Source organism: Ictidomys tridecemlineatus, chromosome 1 (assembly GCF_052094955.1).
Source record: "Ictidomys tridecemlineatus isolate mIctTri1 chromosome 1, mIctTri1.hap1, whole genome shotgun sequence".
NCBI classification, from domain to species: Eukaryota; Metazoa; Chordata; class Mammalia; order Rodentia; family Sciuridae; genus Ictidomys; species Ictidomys tridecemlineatus.
Window position 1 is genome coordinate 211,036,784 of NC_135477.1, and position 26,961 is coordinate 211,063,744.

The 26,961-nt window shown below is 40.2% G+C and overlaps 1 pseudogene; it reads right to left on the reverse strand.

The window, feature by feature from the left end:
* Window positions 1–20,746: 20,746 nt before the first annotated feature.
* LOC106144690 (translationally-controlled tumor protein-like) lies at window positions 20,747–26,009 on the reverse strand (annotated as a pseudogene).
* Between the last annotated feature and the right edge of the window lie 952 nt (window positions 26,010–26,961).

Here is a 26,961-nt window from a genome sequence, read left to right on the forward strand (position 1 = left end):
GATAGTAAGATGGCAGTATAGCCAGGATGATGAAGGAAAGTCCAAGTTTTGCCTTGGTCTAGTAAGCATTGCCCCATATCCTCACCACCATCATCTTCATCCACCTCTCTTGCCCTGAGGTTTCCTGTGGAATATATATATGACATAGGATGATGTAAACAAGAGATATATCTCTTGCCTGAGATATATTTCCACAAAGTAGCATTTTCTGGTAAGTTGGAAGAGTCCTCACACAGGCATGAGACTATGATATAGACTCTCCCCAGTATGGAGATTCCTCAGGAAACTTGGAATGGAACCACCATTTGATGCAGTTATCCCACTCCTCAGAATATACCCAAAGGATTTAAAATCAGCATACTATAGTGACATAGCCACAGCTCAACTCACAATAGCTAACTGTGGAACCAACCTAGGTGCCCTTCAAGAGATGAATGAATAAAAAAATGTGGTATATACACACAATGGCATATTACTTAGCCATAAAGGAAAATGAAATTATGGAATTTACCAGTAAATGAATAGAACTAGAGATTATCATGTTAAGTGAAATAAGCCAGTTCCACAAAACCAAAGGCCAAATGTTCTCTCTGATATGTGAATGCTAACACACAATAAGGGGGCAGGATAGGGAAGAATAGAAGTTCATTGGATTAGACAAAGGGGAATGAAGGAAAGGGAGGGGGGATGGAGATAGAAAAGACAGTAGAATGAATCAAACATAATTTTTCCTATGTTCATATGTGAATACAAAACCAGTGTAACTCCACATCATGTACAAGCACAAGAATGGGAAGTCATACTCCACGTATGTATGATATCTCAAAATGCATTCTACTGGCATTTATATCTAAAAAGAATAAATAAAAAATTTAATATATAGATATATAGCCTTTCCCTTTCAATCACCAAGTTAAATGTGATGAGAACTCCCAGATACGTAAATTTTTTGTGAGAAAAAGAAAGAGGTATTACCTAGCTATCAAGAGAAATCAGTAAAAGGTTTAGGTGCAACTTCTTGTCCTTATCATTGTTTGAATGGAGGAATTAGGAAAAGGAGCCATGCCTAGGAGTGGAGCTTTTTCTCTGGGGAACATGACTCCATCAGTGTCCTAAAATCTGCCAATCATTTCAGTATGATTTCTTCTTGGAAAGGCAAATATATTATTATTGGGCATTGCCCCCAAGGATGGAAAGTGATTTCTTCCTAGAAGGAGCTTTCTAACTTCTTTGGTGGAATGAATGGTCCTTTTTTTTCCTTTAATATTTCTTATTGTTGATGGACCTTTATTTAATTTATTTATATGTGGTGCTGAGAAATTAGCTCAGTGCCTTGTATGATAGGCAAGTGCTCTGCCACTGAGCTACAACCCTAGACCATGAGGAATAGTTTTTATGGTACTGCTGGGATAGGACAAAATTGGGGACTGCTTGGGGACAACATTAGGACTATTTGCATCATCATTCTGGGAAAACACGACCTTAAGTAGAAGGTCACATCTACTTGATTTTTCCATAGCAAAATAACTAACAAATTTCATCTGGGTTTGCGATCCAAAAACTTGTTGAAAAAGGTCCACATGGTAATTTCACACTCAAATTACTCAGTGCCGAAAGATTTTTACCTACTGTTTAACTGTAAGCAAAGTACTTTTTTCTTTCCTCTGCCTCAGTTTTTTTTTGTTTCAGAAATGTTCTTTTTTTAATTTTTTTTTTATTGTTGGTCGTTCAAAACATTACATCTTTCTTGATATATCATATTTCACAATTTGATTCAAAAGAGTTATGAACTTCCATTTTTACCCCGTATACAGATTGCTGAATCACATAAGTTACATCAGTTACATTTCCATTGATTTACACATTGCCATTCTAGTATCTGATGATTTCTGCTCTCTATCCTATCCTCTACTATCCCCCTTCCACTCCCCTCCCCTCTTCTCTCTCGACCACCTCTACTGTAAAACATTTATTCCACTTGTATTATTCTTCCCTTACCCCTCACTTCCTCTTGTATATAATTTTGTATAACCCTGAGGATCACCTTCCCTTTCCCTGCAATTTCCCTTCTCTCTCCCTTTCCCTCCCACCTCTCATCCCTATTTAATGTTAATCTTCTTCTCCTGCTCTTCGTCCCTACTCTGTCCTTAGTTACTCCCCTTATATCAAAGAAGTCATTTGGCATTTGTTTTTTAAGGATTGGCTAGCTTCACTTAGCATAATCTGCTCTAATGCCATCCATTTCCCTCCAAATTCTATGATTTTGTCATTTCTTAATGCAGAGTAATACTCCATTGTGTATAAATGCCACATTTTTTTTATCCATTCATCTATTGAAGGACATCTAGGTTGGTTCCACAATCTTGCTATCGTGAATTGTGCTGCTATGAACATCGATGTAGCAGTGTCCCTGTAGCATACTCTTATTAGGTCTTTAGGGAATAGACCAAGAAGGGGAATAGCTGGGTCAAATGGTGGTTCCATTCCCAGCTTTCCAAGAAATCTCCATACTGCTTTCCAAATTGGCTGCACCAATTTGCAGTCCCACCAACAATGAACAAGTGTACCCTTTTCCCCGCATCCTCTCCAGCACTTGTTGTTGTTGGACTTCATGATGGCTGCCAATCTTACTGGAGTGAGATGGTATCTTAGGGTAGTTTTGATTTGCATTTCTCTGACTGCTAGCGATGGTGAGCATTTTTTCATGTACTTATTGATTGATTGTATGTCCTCCTCTGAGAAGTGTCTGTTCAGGTCCTTGGCCCATTTGTTGATTGGGTTATTTGTTATCTTAATGTCTAATTTTTTGAGTTCTTTGTATACTCTGGATATTAGGGCTCTATCTGAAGTGTGTGGAGTAAAGATTTGTTCCCAGGATGTAGGCTCCCTGTTTATCTCTCTTATTGTTTCTTTTGCTGAGAAAAAACTTTTTAGTTTGAGTAAGTCCTATTTGTTGATTCTAGTGACTGATGATTTCTGCGCTATGGGTGTCCTATTGAGGAATTTGGAGCCCGACCCCACAGTATGTAGATCATAGCCAACTTTTTCTTCTATCAGACGCTGTGTCTCTGATTTAATATCAAGCTCCTTGATCCATTTTGAGTTAACTTTTGTGCATGGTGAGAGAAAGGGATTCAGTTTCATTTTGATGCAAATGGATTTCCAGTTTTCCCAGCACCATTTGTTGAAGATGCTATCCTTCCTCCATTGCATGCTGTTAGCCCCTTTATCAAATATAAGATAGTTGTAGTTTTGTGGATTGGTTACTGTGTCCTCTAATCTGTACCATTGGTCCACCCGCCTGTTCTGGTACCAGTACCACGCTGTTTTTGTTACTATTGCTCTGTAGTATAATTTGAAGTCTGGTATCGCTATACCGCCTGATTCACACTTCCTGCTTAGCATTGTTTTTGCTATTCTGGGTCTTTTATCATTCCATGTGAATTTCATGATTGTTTTATTTATTTCTACAAGAAATGCTGTTGGGATTTTGATTGGCATTGCATTGAACTTATAAAGAACTTTTGGTAATATCGCCATTTTGATGATGTTAGTTCTGCCTATCCATGAACAGGGTATGTTTTTCCATCTTCTAAGGTCTTCTTCTATATCTTTCTTTAGGGTTCTGTAGTTTTCATTGTATAAATCTTTCACCTCTTTTGTTAGGTTGATTCCCAAGTATTTTATTTTTGGGGGGGATATTGTGAATGGAGTAGTTGTCCTCATTTCCGTTTCAGAGGATTTGTCGCTGATATACAGGAATGCATTTGATTTATGCGTGTTGATTTTATATCCTGACACTTTGCTGAATTCCTTTATTAGCTCTAATAGTTTCTTTGTAGACCCTTTTGGGTCTGCTAGGTATATAATCATGTCATCTGCAAATAGTGATAATTTAAGTTCTTCTTTTCCTATTTTTATGCCTTTAATTTCTTTCGTCTGTCTAATTGCTCTGGCCAGTGTTTCGAGGACTATGTTGAACAGAAGTGGTGAGAGAGGGCATCGCTGTCTTGTACCAGATCTTAGAGAGAATGCCTTCAATTTTTCTCCATTCAGAATGATGCTGGCCTGTGGCTTATCATAGATTGATTTTACAATGTTGAGGTATGATCCTGTTATCCCTAATTTTTCTAGAGTTTTGAACATAAAGGGATGCTGTACTTTATCGAATGCTTTTTCTGCATCTATCGAGATGATCATATGGTTCTTATTTTTAAGTCTATTGATGTGGTGAATAACATTTATTGATTTCCGTATATTGAACCAGCCTTGCATCCCAGGGATGAATTCTACTTGATCATGGTGTATAATTTTTTTGATATTTATTTGAATCCGATTCACCAGAATTTTATTGAGGATTTTTGCATCTAGGTTCATTAGAGATATTGGTCTGTAGTTTTCTTTCTTCGAAGTGTCGTTGTCTGGTTTAGGCATCAGGGTGATGTTGGCCTCGTAGAATGTATTTGGAAGTTCTCCCTCTTTTTCTATTTCCTGAAATAGCTTGAAAAGTATTGGTGTTAGTTCCTCTTTAAAGGTTTTGTAAAACTCTGCTGTATACCCATCCAGTCCTGGGCTTTTCTTAGTTGGTAGTCTTTTGATGGTTTCTTCTATTTCCTCTAATGTTATTGGTCTGTTTAGGTTGTCTATATTCTGCCTCAGTTTTATCACCGATACAGGTGGGGTTAGCACGCCCTAAAGTTTTTTCAGTTATTTCAAATATTAAAAAGGAAGGGTATTTATAAATAAATGTGAATTTTTACATCATTTATTAAAAAGTAATACTTACCTGTATATTATCGTATTTTGCCTTTGATGAAAGGTTATGATTTTGGGGACTCAACAGGGAAGACATTGTGCCTTAAAATGATATATATTTCCTTATGTGCAGGGATTGTAGTAAAACATTCAGTAAATATTTGGTAATGGCATTAATGGGGAAGAAGTCACTCTGATTCAAGTGTCCAGTAAAAAAGTAAAGAGATGGTCACCAAATCAAGTGTGAAAACTACCTCCTCCCCACTCTCTCTCCCCTTGTGTGAATTAATAGACTTAAACCACAAAAAAATAGGTTTTAAATATTAATGTGTTGGAGTCTACATAAATGTTCTAATAATACTAGGTCCAGCTTAGCTTCTTGCTTGTCACGTATATGTGAATCTTCCTTTTTTGCTCATTTTCTCCTTCTTCAAAGAATGCATTAGCCTTCTGCCTCAGCCTAAGCCATTTATTCAGTATGTCCTTGATCCTGATGTTTTTCGCTCCCTTGATCATATAACTTCATTGTAGGTGAAACAAGCATAGACCCAAAGACCCAGGGAGTCTACTTACTAGGTGTGTGACATGGATCACTGATTTCTCTATATAGAATAAGGTACATTTTACCCTACTTGGTGATTATGAAAATCATTTTTATTTATTTATATCTTATTCTCTTCAGAAAGGAGTTAAGAAGGTTGACATGAATATATAAAAACAGAAGACAGGACAAAGTAAAGACAAGTCTTAAGGTATAAAATGAAATTGGCAAAAAGTTAACCTAGCTCATTTCATAGAGGCCTAAATATTTGGTACCAGCAACTAACGAATTGGACATTTGTCCACAGTAAATGACATAACAGGCTGACGAGAGCCTAGTAAGGCATCAGGCGCTACACAACTGTCATTTGTTTTTGTGGAAAGCCCAGATGTTGAAATCATGACAATCTCGGTGTGACCACTGGCTATCTATGTTATTTTTACATCCTTTCAGAGCCTCAGAATTTGTCTCATGTGTACAATGAAGAAAATGAATCCACTTTTGTGGAGATATGAAGTGTGTTGCCCATGGTTGTTATTCACTGAATTTCATTTTCCTTCCCCTTTCTTTCCCTCCTCCTGGCTCCGTCTTTTCAATATCTCCTTTCCACTTACTCCAAGGGGTAAATAACCCCTAAGGAACATTTTTGCACTCCACTAAATTACCCTTTACTTTTCATTATTTTATTTATAATTATTAACAGAAACACAGCACCCATATGAACCTCAAAGAGTTGCCTACAATCATATCTGCTTAAAAAAAAAAACTATTTCCTCTCAAGATGTTGATAATAGTAAGAAAACAAAAAGGTACCTTTAAAAACTTGTCCTGAAATACTGAGGAACATTAATGTCCTGCACGATACAGCAGAGCTGATTTCTTGACAGAAGGTTAATTAGTTCTCTCCCATAGGATGGCATGGCCATAATTAAAGCAATAACAACAAGAAAAAAAACACCCCTGGGCAATTTAAGACATTCTGACAATAATGAGAAATGGCAACGGGCACTGTGGACCAAGGCTTTTTGCTACTTGCTGTTGTTTAATCATCATTGGCATAAAAATGCAAGACCTCCAATGCCAGATAACATCCACCCTGAGAGAGCCCGGTTTTCAAAAGACAGCAGGTATTTCAGCCTTGGGCTAGACCTTCCTTCTCAGTGTGTTGGTAAATGAGAGCGAGATGCTCCAAATGTAGATGAAACACTGTTCCTGTGGTATGCATTACCATATATCATTTCCCCTGGTAATGATATGATTAATAGCATCTGTTCTGTGACCTAATTATAACCCAACTCATGCATATTCATATCCAGACTGGGTGAAGGAGGGGTGAAGAGGAGTCTGAAGACATTAGGAGGCTGTTGCCTGGGCAGGTTTCCCTAAAGAGAGCACTAAACAAAACTGGGGCAAAGTTCACTGTTCTGCACTCCCCACATTCACTGAAAGGTCATCTTTCTCTTTCCTCCAGTCATCCATGTTGGGACTGCAAAGTTCCCCTGGAAATATTTTGTCAAAATTCAGGGAAGTAGTATTAGGCCAGTTAGACTCATTGGGATATCCTAGAAAATGTGCGGAGATTCAAGAGTCAAAGAAAAAAAGCAATACCATGGGGTCACACACAACCCTGCATCACCTCCCCAGGAGGCACGAAAATGGAGAAATGCCATCTGAGTCCAGAATTTAGAAATGAGGAGAAAAAGTATAACCTCCCAGGCTATAAGCAGAACTAAAGTTGCATATGTCAGTGACACAGTTCTCCACCTGGGTTACATTCAAGACTCCACTGGGTAAGTCTAGCACGGTACTGCACTCCTAGGATCCCAGCTTTTCAGGAGGCTGAAGCAGGGTGATAGCAAGTGTGAGGCCAGCTTCAGCAATACAGCAAGAAGGAAAAAACAAAACAAAACAGTTTCCACTGGGTTAAGGGGTGACCACTAGGCCCACCTTGATTCAAACATCACCACCTTCAAGGCTCAGCTGAATATCTGAGGACTCATGGCTCCCAACAATCAAAAAAAAAAAAAACAAAAAAAAAAACAAAAAAAAAAGAACCAACCAAAATGACGCCTCAGAATATATTAAAACTATTTGGTCTTCAGTCTGACTCCCAGTGCATGTCTGTCTGCTAAGCCTGGTTTGTTGCCATGACTTTGGAAAGTGACTGACATAAAGAGTTCTTAGGAGTTTGATCCCCCAACAGAAACTTGGATGCTGAATATGCAGGCCCAAATAAAAAGTGCTACTTCTTAATCTAAAATTGGCTCTGAGAATTTGGATGTCTGTTGTCCTTTCCAGAAGCATCTCTCAGTGATTTCCTGTCAGTTCTGTGCACTCAGCCTTGATTTCAAGGGTAGCACATGAATCGGGTTTGCCAAGTAAATGAAGAAGTCTGCTTAGGAGAAGCAAGCATGTTCATGATTATGGTCCCCTCATAGGTCATGGACATTTACAGACAGTCAGTGAATGGGCTTTGTGGCAGGGCACACTAGCGACATGTCAGTCATGTCTCTGAGAAGTCCTATGCCAAAGCTACTCCCAGGTAACTCCTCACACCTGACCTTCGAAAAAGTTAACCTGTCTGGAAATAATTTATAAGAAACTTTGTTGAAGTATGATTCAAGGCAAGGTGTCAGAATGATTTTGAAAAGCTCCAGAGTTCTGAAGCAATTAAAATATATCCTTAGCTAACCCTGGATAATTTAGCAGAAATTTTAGGTCTTATGTAATCAAGAAAAATGAATTTTTAAGTTCAAGACCCTGCGAGGGATAGAACAAATAGCCACTGACCTCAAACCAGATTAAAATATAGGTGAAAAAAATAAGTGATATAAAGTGAAAAACCTCGATAAGAAGTAGACTATGATGAATGCCACAGGATACTAAGAAAATAAGTGCCAATCTTGTCTTGGCATATCAACATAGAAATAACAAAACAAACAAATAAACAAACAAAGCAGCAATTTGTTAGACTTATTAGTCCATCTCTAAATAATATTAAACCCCTTTTACATGCACAAAGACATATTTTCTTGTTCTTCATTGATGGAGTTGTAATCAATATCCATTTTAAATCAATAATTCATGTTGTGGCCTACTACTATCACCCTCTCAAGTACCCATGGCTATAAATTCACCAGGATAATTAGGCCAGTTAAACAGATTATGAATAAGATGTTCTTGTAGTATTATACACCCTGAAGACAAACCAAGTCCCCAAGACATTAAGTATTTGACATTATGAGAATTTAATCTTACTATCTTATATTTAATTGACAGTGCTGGTGGATGCAATGCCAGCTGTTCTAAATGGGGAGTTCATTGATTGAATCTAACCTCAAAGTTTAAAAATACATAACATCAAGACAAAAACCCTAGGTTGAGCCTAAACCAAAGGCCACTTAAAACTCATTTTAGTACTTACTAAGTATTTATTGGTGATTGTGGGAATAAAATTCCTGTACATACAATATGATATTTTTATCCTTCAGATTTCCTACAGCCAGCATGGTACATATGAACTGTACTTCACAGATAAGGAAGAGTGAATTTCAGTGCTTTTGACTGAGGTATATTCCACATGTTTCTAAAAACTGAGTACTTGGACCAGGCACAGTTGTACGCACCTGTAATCCCAGCAACATGGGAGGCTGAGAGGAGGATTAAAAGCCAACCTGGGCAACTTAAAGAGACCCTGTCTCAAAACAAAAATAATGAAATAAAAAGGGCTGGACATGTAGCTCAGTGGTAAAGATTTCCTGGGTTCAATCCCCAGTACCATAAATAAATAAATAAATAAAACAGTAACTTGGAATGTAGTTTTAATACATTTGTGGAGCCCTATCAAATTATAATTATAAAATCATTCGTGCCATTCTATTTGTACAGACTTAATAAAATTGCTGCCAAGGAACCTTTAAATACGAAGTCCTCTTTCCTTTATTCTTCCACTGTCTGGATTACTTCTTTTTATCTTTACAAAAGAATTAATGCATACCTAATAATTTGATCAAGACACATGGATGATGTAAATCTTGGTCCCTTTTCACTATGTTGGGATATAAAAGTTAGGTCACACCTCTTTACCTATTCTAATTGAATGATTCCAAGCTTCCTTTTAAAAAAATGAGTGACTTTCTTCTCATAAAGCTTATAAACTTTTGCCTTGGGTGGTTTTCCAGTGAACCTGGCCTAAGACTCCCTCTCTGCTGATGAAAATGAAGAGCTCCGGGTTTCTAGTCAATGAAGAAAATCTCTCCCTGTATGTTACACACAGCTCTCTTTATGTCATTGTAGTCTGGGCTCCCCATGCGAGCTTTCAGTTCACATACACACAATCATACACCACAATCACACACACATACACACTCACACACACGATCATATTATCCCCAAGAAAACATCCCACCTGACCCCAGTGCCATAGGAGCTTTAGCCCTTAATCATGCTGTGTTCAGAAACCCCTTCCCCTCCAACCCAGGGCCTTTGTGTCATCTTTGAGAGTTGTGGAAAAAGTGTCTACCTCTCCCCTAAAGTGACTCCATAGTCATCTTATGTTCTGCCTTAAGAAGGACTGATACTTTTTCAGGGAAAACTTCTGCTTAATATATGAGGATATGAAAAAATCAGAAGTCTGTTTCAATTAAGCAATTAGACTCTTGCATGGATCTGCCCCCTGCCCCCTCCATGGGTCACCATCAGGCATCTAAGGCCTATCATGACAAGGCAATCTCACTCAGTCCTCGTTATTGTCTTGGCAGGACAAGGCGTACTGGGAGACATCTATTCAGCTCTATAGACTGTATAATTTGAATTGCAAATATAGGGCTTGTCACTAAAATCATCCAGATCCACCATCCACCCATCCTTCCTTTCTTCCTCTTTATTTCCTTCCTTCTTTCCTTCCTTCCTTCCTAAAATCTTACTTTTAGCTCCTGGCATTGAGGTCATTTAAGAATCCTCTGGATATATGTGAATCAACCCTGACTCAAGCCAACAGGTGGGGAAGACAGGGACAGAAATTATTACATATTGCCCTGTCAATATATTCACACGATTCATTGGCAGAAAGCCTGTTCCTAATGTAATTGAATATGACTCAAGCATATGATTCAGCTGACGTACAGTGATCACTTACTGTGTGCAGAATAGTATGCCAAATGTTGGTGGAGAAAAGAAGCAAAGATCCATACTTCTACCTGGAGACATACTCTGGGAAATTGTTAGGGCTTGTTTTGTTGCTTGCTCTGTTTGCTTTGTTACTATCTTATTATAAAACTTCATGTTTTTATTATTGAAGCAAATTTATATCATTGTACATCATTCTGAATACATTTTGGTGAGCCCTAATGATACAGAAATGTCTTTTTACAAAATTCTAATTACTGTGTACAAAATATTTTTTCAATAAATAGTATATCACATGTATCATGTCCTTCCACAAATTTAAATGCAACATTTCAATAATGGCATATAATAGTAATTTTTGTGTCCCCATATACCTTAGGAAAGTAATTACCTTCTACCAATGATATCAGTAGTACTTAAGTAAACCCCTTCATTTCTGCCCCTTATGGTGAGACTTCCCAATATATAATATCCCACAATAATGAAGAGCCAGAACTCACTCAAACATTATTCTACTGATTGTCATGTGGGTGATTGTTCCATTTTTGATGTATCCATCAGTCTGCCTCACTGCTATGGACATTTTTAAATAATTTTCTCTTTTTCCCATTTCAGATCATATCTTTTTTTCAGAATAAGTGTATAATTCCTCTTTCACCATGGCAGATCACTGCTCAAGAAGACTAGAACAATAGAAAGCCATTGACCAAGAAATTAATGGGCATGTGCCCCATTAGTCCATGGGGGCTGATCAGTTGTAGCTATTTCTACTAACCCCAGATGTTTTCATTTTCATTTCCTCAATTATTTTCAAGGCCAAACATTTCTTCTATGTGATATTTCACTTTATACATTTCCTTTTGTGTAAACCATCTGTTCAAAAGTTAGACTGACTTTTTATAGGAAACAGGAGACGGTACTACTTCTTAGTAGCCTGCTATGGAGTGCAGGTCTCAAGAGGAAAGTGCAGGCCAGCCATACCTTCAACACAGAAATACACATACCCCTACCCAAGAAAGGGAAATTCCCCAACCTTTGTGCTCGTTCTCAAACCATAGAATATAGCCAATCATTTGACATGAGCTAGCATTTTCAAAAGCCTTTTCAAGCATGCCTCACAGCACTTGAATAAATCTCACCATCCCCAATTTGCAAAGGAAGGAGCTGAGTCATGGAGGGTTTGGCTCACTGACTCAGGGAGAGCCGTTAGAAAGAGAACTAGAGACAGGAGGCAAAGCTCCCAAATTCTTGTCCTCAGCTCAGGGGAAAAGAGGCCACCCTGCCTCTTTATGTGTCCATCCAGAAACAGCAACCAATTGTGACTTCCCCGGCTCCCACAAAAGAGCAATTTGCTGCTTTGCCAAAAGTAGGGCCTGAATACACTGTGATGACAGTGTGTTAAACCCAGTGCTTTGCACCAAGTCGACAGCAGCCTGGACAGACTGGCTGGCCATCCCACCAGCAGTCCCCTGCCTGGTGATAAGTTCTCTAACTCAGCTAGACATAGCTTGGGTATGTAAGGGGTGGGATTGGTAGGTAGGCCATTCCCTTTGTTCTTTTGGAGGAAGAAAATGAAAAACACATTACGCATGAATGACATATGTTTATAATTTATGAATCCTAATTTCTGAATCATATATTTGGATTTACTGGCTTTTTAGATGCTTGTAGGCCATGCCAACATACCTGGTCAATTTAGTTGGCTCCCAAGATGCTTAGCTTGCTTGTTGCCTGGCATACGTGTAGGTTTGAAGGGGTATATTTTTGATACCCAGGAGGCCAGGTGTTTGACAATGAATGGTATTTTTTTAAAACGTCAAAGACTCTAAAAATCACGTGTTTGTGTTCTAACTTCTTTATTTCATGCCAGCTGAAAGTGAGAGAAGAAAGCAGACCTGCCAGATTCCAAATTGACCCTTTCTGACCAATTGAAAAGCAATTTGGATTTATTTGAAGAAAAAGAAAGAAAGAAAGAAAGAAAGAAAGAAAGAAAGAAAGAAAGAAAGAAAGAAAGAAAGAAAGAAAGAGATGGAAAAGAAAGAAGGAAGGAAAGAAATTCTGTTGTCATGGTTTTATTTCATTTTCTGGCTGCTAAAATTAACACCTGTATAAAAAAGGAATAATAGATAATAAAAAGAAGACTGAGATTTTAGACACAGATGTGTGCCTGCTCTCTTGTAAACTCACTGCAAAGTGTATACAATGGGTGTTTGGGGAACAGAACTATTTCTTTAAAGACAAAATGGGGTAGGGAGGAAGAGCATGAGAAGAAGATTACCACTAAATAGGGAAGAGAGGTGGGAGGGAAAAGGAGGGAAAAGGGGATTTGCACGGAAGATGGAAGGAGACTCTCATCATTATACATAATACATGTATGATGTTGTGAGGAGAAAAAAAAGAAGTGTGTCACATTAGATTGGGTAGAGAGAAGTGATGGGAGGGGAGGGGAGGGGGAGATAGGAAGGACAGCAGAATAAAATAGACATTATTTTTGCTGTATGTATATGGGTGACTGTATGACCAATGTGATTCTGCAACCTGTACAATCAGAAAAATAAGAAATTATACCCCATTTGATTCAAATGTATGAATTGTCAAGATCATTGTACTGTCATGTGTAACTAATAAAAAATAAATAAAAAATAAAAAGACTCCTCCTTCTGAGTATTGTAATCATTCTAAGCAAATAGATAAAGCAGCATTCACTCTTGACCTCCTCTGCAGCTGGAGGCAGAGAACCACATAGGGTACCCGTCCTCCTAAGGTCTAAAAGCAGCACTTCCTCCCATCTGCTGCCCTGCTCCTAACAGGCAGATTGTGCATTTGCTGCTGGCAAATACCCAAACTGTACCTTGACAGGAATTCTAGGAGTTTGATTTCCCAAGTATAGTTAAGCTCCCAAAAAACTAGGCCTTGTATGTACTCCATGTCCAGAGGACAGGCACATAGGTAGCATCTTGTTTCCTGTGACAACGGGGCTACTCATGGGTAGCTTGGGCTGCTACTTCCTTCAGGTTAGACAGCCTCTAACCCAGGAGGCATTAATTCAATCCTCATTAACTGCCAGCCAAGATATGCCAGGTTCAATTGTCAGCACTGGGGACAGAGGCATGAATGAAAATGACAAGCTCTTTGCCCTGGTTCAGTTCATTCTCTAAAGGGAAGTCTAACAATCAACAATAAATAATCAATGGATGTGTCCTTTGCAAACACTGTGAAGGGGCTTGGTGAAAATGAAAGGAGTGAGTGATTTGTTTTATTTGGGATGTCAAGGATGCCTCCCTGGGAAATGACAGGTGAGCTCCCTAAGACCAAGAAGGCAGAAGGAACAATACAGGAAAGATCTTCAAGTCAGAATGAAAAGAGGGCAGAATTATTTACAGTCTTAGAGATAAGATTCCCAAACTCTTCTGTTCACCTTACCAGGATTGGTGCCTAAGAAACGCACTTATTTAAGTTAATTGCTGGACAATCAGCCATGACCCCTCAGGTCTTCTCATCCAACCTTTCATTTAGAGTTCAAAGATTCAGAAAGAGTGATTTTTCCCTAAGTCACATGGCTTCATGTAGGTATTGCAAGGTCACAGCCTCTGAGGAGGTGGCAAATTCTGAAGTAGTCTAGTCTTTCTGAAACCTATAAATTATAGCAGAATCCTCCCTAACACAGAAAGAAGACTATGAATTCTCATAAAACATAAGTGCCTAAATTGGCCAGGACTGGCCAGCATTTGCTGCAAAGACAAGTAGCTCCAAATCTAAGTGAATGAAATGCAGGTTTCTTACCAGAAGACAGCAGAAAAGCTCTGTTTATCGTAGTTAAGTCCCCATCTGGAGCACTTCCCAGAGGGAAGGAAGAGCTCTGGAAGGTCACACATTAGCAGTGAAAGATTCTAACTCAAAAAAGTGACACATGTAACTTGGCCCACAACTTATTGGCCAGATCTACTTAAATGGCCCCTCTTAACCACAAGGAGGCCAGGATATGCAGGCCACAGATGTACCCAGGAGAGAGAAAGCTAGAAGTATTTGACAACTAGCTCATATGACTGCATCATGTTCTATACTCCATAGACTCTGCAAGTAATAGAAAAACTCTCCACAGGATCAAGCATCAAGACCTTCATTCTCCATCCTAGAAAAAATCACAACCAGGAATAAAGCTACCAATATGATAAAGAGAGAAGTACCCAATAGGTGATCAATCACTGTTTTGTCAACAGTAGGAGAGGGAAGACGCATGATTGGATGGACAGGGAGAATGCCATGCTAAACGCTGGAAGTCAGTTTCCAGGGCACTCAGAACTTTGGGCCTTGGATCTAAGAAGTCCTCTCCTGGTAGGAATAGGACCCCTAAAAGATACCTTCATATATAGTGAGTGGGAAGCTTAATGATATTTTGTAAACAGCTTCAATGGTGATGGGCTCCAGCAAAGGTCATAGCTCTGACTCAGAATCTGCCCGCCTCAGATCCTCTATAGCCATTTCCCTGTCACCTCTGCACATCCCCTAGAACAACAACAACAAAAAAATACAACCTGCCACTACCCATTCTGCTTACCAACTTAGACTGCCTTAGCCACAGGCACATAAAGAATTGCTGCCTGCCAATACATCAGGCACCTGATGCATGGCCTTCATGATCTTGGGCAACCTGGTAATTATTGGAGCACTGCTGCATCCTGTGTAGGATTCTGAAAAGTGACACGAACCTCTCCAATGAGAGCTCACCCTCTCAAATCCAAACACTGAAGAACAGAATTCTCTTTCACCCCAGTATAAACATGGGTGACAGAGATTTGGTGCTCTTGTTTCCAAAAGCCACAGTGAGATGAATTTAAAATTTCAGTCCAAGGATTCACAACTTCAAAGACACCTCACATGCACACCAAGAATGAATGAATTCGTTCTTTTGAAATCTTCAAAATCTGCCCACCTTTTCCACCTACATCACTCCTTTAGACCTTTCTGTACACAAGCCCTACTGCTAGCAGTAGAAGCATTCCAAACTCACACGCACTTAACGGCTACAGAATTCTTCACCATTTTTCCATGGAAATTGCACACACAAAAAAGCAGGATATCCAAATGGCCTCAGCCTGCTGGCCTCTCTGTATGAAGCACTGGAATCCTTCTTAAGGAAATTCCACCCAGTGACCTTTTCCAGCACATAATTAGTGTGTGAGGTTTTCTTAAGCCATGTGCTAAGATGTTTCTTGTATAAACCCATTGGTGATCTGAAATCCCCTGTGATTACTGGAGATGGCTGTGACACTTCTTGGAGTTCAAAAGCTAAGCAGTCAAATACCGCTGGGCTTTGGAGACACAGGGCTGATAGTGTTTGCCAAAGTAAAATGCTGCCTCATTAGAACTACACACGATTTGCAATTGCTGCCTGTGGAGGCTTTTTAGAGAATTCATATACATTTTCTTCACCTCACTTAAGAAGTTGGAGTTTAGGGCTGTCCCCAACCCTGACCCCCATCTGGCTCCACTTGATCAAGGCTTCTTTTAATCCTATTAAAATGTCACATCTGAGTGATAAACTGTTCCAGGGGGCCTCACATAATAACCTTCAGGGGAACTTTTCGTGCTGATTCATGAACTTTTTCCTACTTGAGGCTGAGATTCTGGTTCTGCCTCTGGCCCATGAGTCTCCATCTCACTCTACCCTTTCTCCTTTCTCCCTCCACTTCTCCCCTTACTAGCTTCATTCTTGGCGCTTGGTCTATGGTTCCACCAGTCCGAGGTGCAAAGCAGCTCATTTCTCCCATCACAGCAGCCAAGAGCATTCATTCACTTCCCTGCCTCGTAAGCAATTTCTTAAAAGAGTGCTGCCGTCCTCCTGGCAGCCAATAAAAATTCTTCTGGAAGTGAAACCTTCCCAGGTTAATATGAAAAAATTACTTTTTGCTAATGTGGAAATGGGTAGCTGTAGGTTACCAGCATTGACCATATGGTCATTGGCACCTGGAGGATTGCATCTACTATATCTGAAGATGGGCCCTCTGTCAGGTACTCACCTATTCTTCCTACAGGACCTACTCCTTTAATCCTAACATAGATTCATGAGGGGGCAACTATTATTGTCCCCATATTAGAGATGAGGACACCGAGGCTCAGGGAGAAGAAATAATGTGCCCAAGATCAGGATAAATTTTCAATCTCACTCCAGACTCATTCTCTTATTATTAGTCTAGGTGATCCATAGAATTCCCAGATAAGGATGTCCCCGGACCATCGACCTACTCATTTTCTACTATTTTCTCTCTTTCTATAGAACGGAAGAATGCATTTATCCTGCAGAATGGCAGAAACATCCATGAGGGAGAAGGTGGTCTACCCTGGAGCCCTGCACTGCTGGCTACAGGAAAGAAAAGCAAGAACACCCATGCTTTCACAGTCCAGGGCTTCTCTGGGATACATCAGTGTCTTACAGATAGCACCTGTGCAGACTTGCAACCCCAAAGAAGAGACCAGCCACTATCACCTGATATATCAGGTTGAAAACAAAAATCTCCTCTCTGAGGCCAGATCTACCTCAGTGCTGAGAAAATCTCTACCTAGATTAAGGATGGAATCTCAGCACCAGCATCTACAGAATCAGGGTGTGTGATTGATCTCAAGTAAACAATTTGATCTCTGAGACTTCAATGTGGTGACATGACTACTGACTGACAGGACGCAATAGTGGACGGGCATAGAACACAGCATCGTGGAGGCCCAACACATTCTGACTCATTTTCTGGAGACCGGTGGTCTGTCCTGGCACTCTGGCTATGAGGGCACCTGAGCTACTCTGTCAGCATCTACAAATCCCAAAAGCTCCTCAGCTTCTGGCTTATCACAATTCTAGGAGCTCTGACATCCTCCCAGGTTCCTTTTGTTTATTTCCTGACCTCCACCTCACCGTTTTCATTCCTGGCACCGTGTCCTCCTTCCCTGACCATCTCTATCCTTGCTCAGTCTCTCCAGGCTGCCGTAGGGATGGGATCCCTCCAGGGTCTGCGGGCGGGGAAGGACTGACCTGTGTTTGAGCCCAAACTCATGGCCAACCATGAGTAAGATTACTAAGTATGGGTGATTTGTTTCTACACACTCAACACACTGCCCAGTCTTTGCTCTGCTGGCTTATGCTCTGGATAAATCCTGACACTGGATCCCTCATTCAAAGACTTTGTGTAATATTTTATGGCTCAGAGAATTGAGCACAAGTTCTCACCAAGGCTTTCCAAACCCACCCCTCCCTTTCCTTTGGTCAAGCTTGGCCTTGATTCTTATTGTGTCTCTCCACAGACCCCACCCCAGCCAAATATAAGCACGATCAGCCCCAGTATAACCTCTGACCTTGGGCAAGTTTCTTTATCTCCCAAGACTTCAGGGTCAAACTGCAAATTGCAAATTTGCAAACTCCAAAGTTACTTCCCTGAAACACTCAATTCTCAAATTTGAGGAAATTGAGGTGAATTTAACAGCAGCAGGGCTAGGCAGCCAGAACATTATTTTAAACCTTGGTGGGAGCTGATATTTTAGTTTACATCAACTTTCATTTTGTCTGGGGATTAGCCCAGTAGTAGAGCACTTGCCTAGCATGCACCTATCCCTGAATTCAATCCCCAGCACAAAAAAAATAAATATAAATAAAAATAAAATTGTTTAGCATCACCTTGACCTCTGCTTCGGATGGATGACTGTCTGCCTCCTGTTCCCAAAGTGGTGCCTTCCATGCACAGACCTCTGTGGAATAACGATGTCCTCATGTCCTTCCAGACCATGCCAGAGACTCCTCAGGTTTGGAACTATCCATTAATGAAACCCTACTAAAGCTAAAGTAGCAACAAGTGAGAAGACATTTATGAATGAGATTGTCCTCACTGCACCAATAACAGGAAGTGAATCATTCAACCTCGGACAGGCCTGAAATTCCTTCTTTAAATCTGCAGGTTTCACCACCCAACAGCTTTTATATTCAGTGGGGAAACAGGAAGACGGGTCCCCCTGTGGTGGGTGTTAAAATAAACAGACTTTGGCAGCGTACCTCTAAGAAGATGCTGAGACAGAGAAGGAATGGCCTTGACAGGTAGTGCCGTTACACACTGCCCTGCTGTGAGGCCAAACTCAGTTTGAAAATGATGGCATGAACATTAAAACTCATTCTACCATAAAATCACAATCCTCTTTTCTGATTTAAAAAAAAAATGTATGCTGCTATCCACTACAGACAAAAAGACAGGAACTGAGAGAAATAAAATATCATGGATGGTACATATGCTATAGGAACTGCCCATAACCTCTTTTTCTAAGTTATCCGTATTCATTGCTCAAAGGCAAATAGATCCTGCCTCACATTTAGCCACTTACAGTGGTTGTTTTCCTTCTTGTTTTCCTGCTCATTGCTAGAAGTGAAGTTCAAAGGACATCACCCCCAGAAAGAGACTCTACCTCTGTATTTAGGTGTATATTGTGTGCATTTGTTTAGGAAAAAAGCTCAAATTTCATTAAACACCAATAGGATTCAGAAAGTCAGAGGAAGTCAAGGACTCATCACTTTAATTTTTTTATTTGTTCTAATTAGTTGTACACAAGAGTAGAATGCATTTTGACACAACATACATAAATGAAGTATAACGTCCATTCTTCTGGTTGCACATGACATGAGTTACACAGGTCATGTAATCATACATGCACATAGGGTAATAATGTTTGATTCATTCTACTATCATTCTTATCCCCATGTGCCCTCCCCTCCCTTCACTCCCCTCTGTCTAATTCAAAGTACTTCTGTCCTTCCCTAAGTCCCCCATTGTGAATTAGCATCCATATCAGAGAAAACATTCAGCCTTCAGTTCTTTGGGATTGGCTTATTTTGCTTAGCAAGATATTCTCCAGCTTCATCCATTTACCAGCAAATGCCATAATTTCATTCCTCTTTAAGGCTGAGTGATATTCCACTCTGTATACATATCACAATTTATTTATCCATTCATCTGTTAAGGATACCTAGGTTGGCTCCATAGTTTAGCTATTGTGAACTGAGCTGCTATAAACATTAGTGTGACTGCGTCACTATAGTATGCTGATTTTAAGTCCTTTGGGAGTGGGATAACTGGGTCAAATTGTGGTTCCATTCCAAGTTTTCTGAGGCATCTCTTTATTGCTTTCCATAGTGGTTGCACCAATTTTCAGTCCCACAGCAATGTATAAGGACTCACCATTTTAAGTGAAGGCCCCCCATCCTAATTTTAGGGTAAAAAAAAATGAATAGAATAGAGTGCACCTAAATGTCTCTACATTCTGCAGATTATTTACACCAGTGAGGCCTCCTAACAGACGTTTACAATTTGTATCCTCAATGCTCAATCATTGTGCATAAGTTTGCTGGTTTCAATTAAAAGAAATTTATTGAATGCCTACTTGGATCAAACTGCATTAAGCATTAGTAATGCAGCTTGCATGAATCAGTATAGATGTGTGTTGGTAAAATGCCCCCATCCCTCTGAACTCCTAGAGCTCCCCTAGATCCCTCAACTGTAGGATTAATGCTTGCAAAGCAGAGAGCCTGCAGGATCCTACATAGCATAGAAGTCACTGCTGGTGTGGATCCATCAGTCCCAGGGCTCTCGCATCAGTTAGCATTTTAATTATCATCATAATATAATCAAGAGTAAAAGACCTGACCCTTGCCTTCTTTTTACTTACAGTGTTTATTAATCAGAGAAATTAACAGAAATACCCCCCCCCAAAAAAAGTGTTAGTTACTTAATATAATGAAAATGTCTTTCTTTCTCAAGGTTCCATACAGGCTGGCAGTGCACTTGCCTGGACCCAAGCCTTATTGTGGCTGACCTTACTTCTGGGACATGACATTTCATTTGCCAGACCCCAGTCAAATGTCCCCAATTGAACTTCAAGGGAGGCTGGGAAATATGATCTCTCCAAGTTTTCACAAAGAATAAAATGATCAGTAAACATCTAGCCATCCCTCTCCCTGCCTCTCTCTCTCTCTCTCTCTCACACACACACACACACACACACACACACACACACACACACACACACACACAGTATAGAGCACATGTCTATTAATCAAATAATTTAATGCTGATGTAAAGTTGTATCTGTGACCAGCTTCTCTCCCCTGCTGTTATCAGAGGTCACCTCCACTGTATTGGAGCAGTAGATCCCAAAGATAAGGTGCATCCAAGGCCTGGAAGCTCACTGAAGCCTCAGTGAGGGATATCATCTCAGCCTTGCTGATTTGGTAGGTCTGGGATGAGGCCTGAGCAATGACTTCTAAGTGGTTCTCAAGAGATAATGATACCAGGATCACTTCATTGAAGCCGACTTCCAAGCCAATTTTTCTACCTCATCAAAGAGGCCCTGGGCCAGGATGAACTTGCTCTTTCCCCTGCCGGGCACTTCCAAAGCCCTCTGTGCTGTGGTCCCATGGGTTTTGTTTTGTCCCTGGGGAATCTGGATTGGGGTGGCGTTGCCATCATCCTGACAAAGGTGAGTGAGCAGGATGCTGGGGCTCTTGAAGCTTGTTACATTTTGCTAACAGCTGCCCTTCACGCCTTTTCTCACTCACTACTCAGTGTCCTTGCCCCACATCAGTTCTTTCCAAAGAACTGGGCAGGACATCTACACTGGCCTTTCTTCCCTTCTTGTGTTCCTCTTTTTTTTTTTAAGAGAGAGAGAGAAAAATTTTTAATATTTATTTTGTAGTTTTCGGTGGACACATCTTTATTTTATTTTTACGTGGTGCTGAGGATCAAACCCAGCGCCCCACGCATGCCAGGTGAGTGTGCTACCGCTTGAGCCACATCCCCAGCCCTTTTCCCTTCTGGTTCCAAAACTCTGCTCACAACAAGCCTCACTTCTTCCTACAATATTAACTCTACCCAGCAGGAAACACATACAAACGATTGTATTGTCACCAGGAACTAGCAAATCAAATTTTATCTTAAAGTCTTACTCTTCCATTTTTTCCAAAAGTTTTGATTTCTCTGATGTCCATGACCTGCTGTGTCTATTTTACATTCCCATATCTTTTTCTCTGTTTATCTCAGAGACAGTTGATATAGTAGAGTGAGATTTTATTTCAAACCCTATCACTGCCTCTGATAGATATGTAACCATGAGTCTCAATTTTCTCATCTGTAAAATGAGGATAACAAATCTGACCTCACAAAGTGCTTATGATGAGGTAAGATGAATCAGGAGAAAGCCTGAGGCATAAATAAGGCTTAATGCCAGGCTTTGGCCTGGAGTGTTTTTTTGCATAGAGATTATTAGTCATTCAAGAAGGGGTTAGTGCTGGCAATGTTCCAGCAAACACAGGTCTGTTGTGCCAGATTCCAGTTCTATCTGTGTAGTCCTGAGCAAATTACTTAACTCTCCATAGATCCAAACTATTTCCCACCTGCAAGAAAGAAAACTTAGATACCACCTTCCTTTCTCCATTGATAGTCTACAAATAGGAAAGAAGAATAACTTGTAACTTCATAAAAAGGAATATTCTATCAATTTCAACCTATGATTATATAATCCTACAATTTCAAAATGTGAACTAAATAGACTATTGGATGAAAACTTGCTTTTTAAAGGAAAAGCTCTGTCTCCTAAAATAGGATTATTTCCAAATAATACTTCCTGCAATTTTAAAGGGCGGGTTGAGTTTCGGTTTTGGAGTTTTTGTTGTTTGTTTTGTTGTGCTGATTTATACCCAGGTAAACCTGAATATCAAAGTCATAACCTAAGACCCAATCCTTAAATATTTAGCAAGTTTCCATGGCAACTTGAGGATTAACATGGATACACTGTTCCAGGACGAACCAGGTTGCTGTGTTAATCTGGGCTTGGGTCACTTACCCTGTACCCCAGGGACCTCCGGAAGCTAGAAACATCCAACAGCAAGGCTGCCCTGAGAGGTGACTAGAAGAGCTGATGCCACTCATCAGGAAATGGGGTATTTAGACTAATGTGCTTCCAGCCTAAAGAGGCTTGCGAGGGACATCTCTTCCACTCCATTAATGACAGGAAATGAATCACCCCGTGCTCCAGTGGGCCAGCAGGGCTCCATTTTCCAATGCTGGGGAGTGTCCCTGCTGCAGGGTTTCTCTCTCCTCAGAGAGGCACTGCCCGTACTCAGAATATCACAACAGGCCTCAACTGTGTAGAAAGGTTGGTGCAACTTGGCACATGAAAAGCACATGTCCACTACACTCGGAATTTTAAAATGTGGTAACCTTTCCCGTTCAGTGAAACATCAGAGATCTTGTGTGTGTTTGTGTGTTGTTGTTGTTGTTCTTGTTGTGCTTTGCTCTTCTCACCTTCCACACACAGAAAGAATGAGACTTAAGTGTCCCAATATCATGTGTGACGCATAGGAAAAATGCTAACTTAGCACAGAATCTAGCAAGCAACATGACAACACCAAGTGGATTCCATGAGTTTGTGTCTACACATTTTGTAATCCATCCCCCTCCCCACACCACTCCAAACCACTCTTCCACCTGGGAAACCCAGGTAACTCTTACAACTTCATGGAGAAAAGTAAGTTAAGACCAATCAAAAGAAGAATATTAGTTCATGCCTGAATATACCCAACTCTTCTAAGTGCTCCATGGGGATTGTCTTATTTAATTCGAAGAAATCAGACTCAGAGTTGGCTCAAACCTACAAACAAATGACCTATTCCATCCCAGCCATCCCAGTGTCTTCTAATTCTCAGGAGCAGCATGCATGTAGTGTTGTTTATGTTAAACAGAGACACTAGATCAGAGGAAAAATGTATACCCATAAGTCAGGGAAGGATGTGATCACCCAAGGGCAGACAGTATGCGCTGTGACGGGAGAGTTCTTCTACCATTGGTCAGGAGTATAGGGCTTCACCCATCACAGAGGGGGTCCATCCCTGATGCACTGTTCAGCAGACATTTTACACAGAACATCATACCGTTAGTGTACAGTGTATACAGAAAACAAGCAGATCCCAAGATGAGGGGTGGGCCTCCTAGGTAAGGAGAGAACACAAACAGTGACAAAGACCTGTGTGCCAATTACACACACCAGTGAGAAGGAGAGGAAGGGAAAAGAATGAGGGATGGAGGAGGAGAGAGGAAGAATAAGAAACAGCTATAGGATATTCTATGCTATATTTAAAGCAACAGGATTCTTCTCCTTCTGTCCAAAATGTAAACAAAATGGTAGTTAACCGTGAATGTGAAATTACATTTTATTCCTTTGCTCCTGCACAACCCACCCTCAATACACACACATAAGCAGAAAGTTCAGTGACTTTTCAGCCTGAGGCTTTGAAGTGCTCAGGCTCCCTGGACCCTGGGTTCAAATTCCAGGAAAATAATGACCACCTCTTTTTTTTTAATCCTTCAGGGATATAGTTCATCTACTTTCTTCCTCTGGGCCCAAGCTGGCAAATTTATAGTCTGTACCAAGATTCGGCGTAATTTATCAGGGTAGTTAGTTAAGATAAAAAATGTGTGTGTGTGTGTGTGTGTGTGATTCTGAGAATGAGAAAGATCTAAAGTGAACAATGGGGAAAGCATTTTAGCAAATTAGTGACTCAGCTCTCTTGTTCCCATCTTCCTGAGGAGTAATCATTTGTTAACTAAAGTGAGTGTGAGATGAAATATCTTGATTCCAAGCACCAGTGAAAGAATGTGTTGATTAGAAATGAAGATGCCAGAAGCAGGGAATTCAAACATTCATACTTTGTCCTGACCGATAATGTTTTTAATTGAGGTATTACACTTCTATAAAAACAAATGATTAACTGTGACTATAAGATGAAAAGGAGGCCCTCATTAGTGGTTCCAGAGGCCATTAGTGGTCAAGATTGTTGGCTCTGGGACAGGACAGCCTGGATTCCCAGCCCTGTTCCATTCCTTATGGATGGCTATGACCTTGGGCAAGTTACTCAACCACTCCACATTTCAGTTACCTCACTTGGAAACTGAGGAAGCAGTGTACCAAAATCTTTGAGTTGTTTGAATAATTCAAATAAATGAGTTAACATGTGTCTAACAATGAAGACAGAGGTCTAGCACATAATGTGAACTTAAAAGCAATAGCTCTCGTGATGTCAAACATATCTCTCATATTATAGAGCAGTGATTTCTAGGAACAAGGAGGGAAAATGAAAGGGCACTTCCCTCTACCCTGTTGTCTAACAGGGAGCTTCACTACCAAAAAAAGAGTAGTGACCAAGGTGTGCTTTACCTGCAGGGTGTGGAGCCTTAAAAAAAATAAAAGAATAACTGAAACATAGACTTTGATTAGTTGAGTACTGAACCATGAACATTCACCGTACATGCCTGAGTTAAATTATTTTATTTCCAACACATTTTAGACATTACTAGCTGCAAACACAAAGAGAAACATTATCCTTATAGTTTGGCAATTCTGCCTGGGCAATTTGGAGGGAAGAATGATACATCCTAGCTCTCTAAGACAGAAGAAGAAGAAGAATAGGAGGAAGAGGAGGAGGAGGAGGAGGAAGAGGAGGAGGAGGAGGAGGAGGATTATTTTATCTAGTTAAGCCATGTTCATTTTTTTAAGTTTAAATGCACTTTATTTTTATACAACCCACATGAAAAGTTTTCTTAAAAAACAATGCCTCCACTCCAAATAAATCACTAAGAACGATACATTCTAGCTCTCTAAGACACACTAAAAAGAAGAAGAAGAAGAAGAAGAAGAAGAAGAAGAAGAGGAGGAGGAGGAGGAGGAAGAGGAGGAGGAGGAGGAGGAGGAAGGAGGAGGATTTTTCCTAGTTAAGCCATGTTCATTTTTTTAAGTCTAAATGCACTTTATTTTTAGATAACCCACATGACAAGTTTTCTTAAAACAATGCCTCCACTCCAAATAAATCACTATGAAAATAAATGTGCTCAGGATACATCAGTTCCATTTGTCTTAAGTCTTGGTGTTGTGTGGATGACAAACAGCAGCCAGTAATGATGACAAATGATAGATCCAAAGTAACTGCCAAATCTGTTAACATTTTTTCCATCTCTAAATCATCCTTAGAGAAAATCATATATGGAGTCACACCATCCTCCGATGGCCCATGAGAGGGACCATGCCATCTGGATTCATGTTTTCACGGATAAAGAACTGCTAGTTTTTGAAATCAGCAAGGATGAGCTTGATTTGTTCTGCAGCCCCTGTCCTAAGAAGCTTTTGCTCTTTCTAGACTCTGTTCTTCAAGTTTGCCTTTGGTGAACTTTTTTTTAAAAAAAATTTATTTTTTCTTAGTTGTAGTTGGACACAAAACCTTTATTTATTTTTATGTGGTGCTGAGGATCAAACCCAGGGCCTTGTGCGTGCTAGACGAGCACTCTACTGCTGAGCCACAAACCAGCCCCTGCTGAACTTCTTTTATGCTTCTTTTGTGAAGCTGGTTCCCTGCAAATGATGGTTCGTGATGATATTGATACCAGTAATTACTGTGCTTTTGGTACGTCTCTCCCGACACCTTCTCTCTCCACCGTCCAGTCCTTCAGCGAAGGCGTTTCCACCAAGGAGCCAGCAAGTCGTCAGTGTTACCTGCTGTGCCACTGACCATCTTGCTGAACACCTCCAGGGAGGGATCTGCTCAGGACTGATCAGATCAGAGAGCGTCTGCTCAGGACTGATGTGGTCCCAGTAGATATTCATGAGAGCGACTGAAGAGAGACAGAGTTAGCAGGCGCTAGCTTAGCAAGGGTGCAGAATTTTGAGCTCTTACCATGCAACGTGCAACAAGAATTGCAACAAGAGTGACAACAAAGGGGTGGGATTGTGGCTCAGTGGTAGTGTGCTTGCCTAGCATGTGTGAGGCCCTGGGTTCAATTCTCAGCACCACATATAAACAAACAAAATAAAGTCCATTGACAACTTAGAAAAAAAAAAAGAGTGGCAACAAGAGTGGAGAAGGGGGTGGAAAAGGATGTTCTTTGTGGTGGTTGTGGTGGTGGTTCTTTTTAGTTATATTTAACATTAAGATTCATTTTGACATAATTATAGAAGCATGGAATATAATTTTCCATAATTCAATCCTCAATACATCCCCTTTTCCTCCTTTTCTCCCTACCTCCCTACCTGCCTTCCCTCCACTCTAATCTTTCTTTTATTTATCTAGTTTCTTTCTAAATTAGTGTCTTGTGGATATACATAATGGTGAGATTCTTTATGACAACTTCACATATATACATAGGAAAATTAAGTCATACTCATTCCTCTGTTCTTCCCTAAAAATACAAAAATTCTTTAGGGATAAATCTGGATAAGATTATGAGGGTCCTTGTATGATATTCTGAAGAGGATGAAAATAACACTGTAGACATCTGGAAATTCAAGAGTTTACTCCGTGAAGGGGCATGGCCATGTCTGTGTTTCAGAAAAACACCTTGGGTGGCAGTGTGGAGGAGGGGATTGATGGGAGAGAGAAGGAAGAGAACAAGTAAAGACCACTGGCATAGCTCAGGTACAAAAGGAGGGGGTTCTATATGAGGACTACTCAATTGGAATGGAAAGAT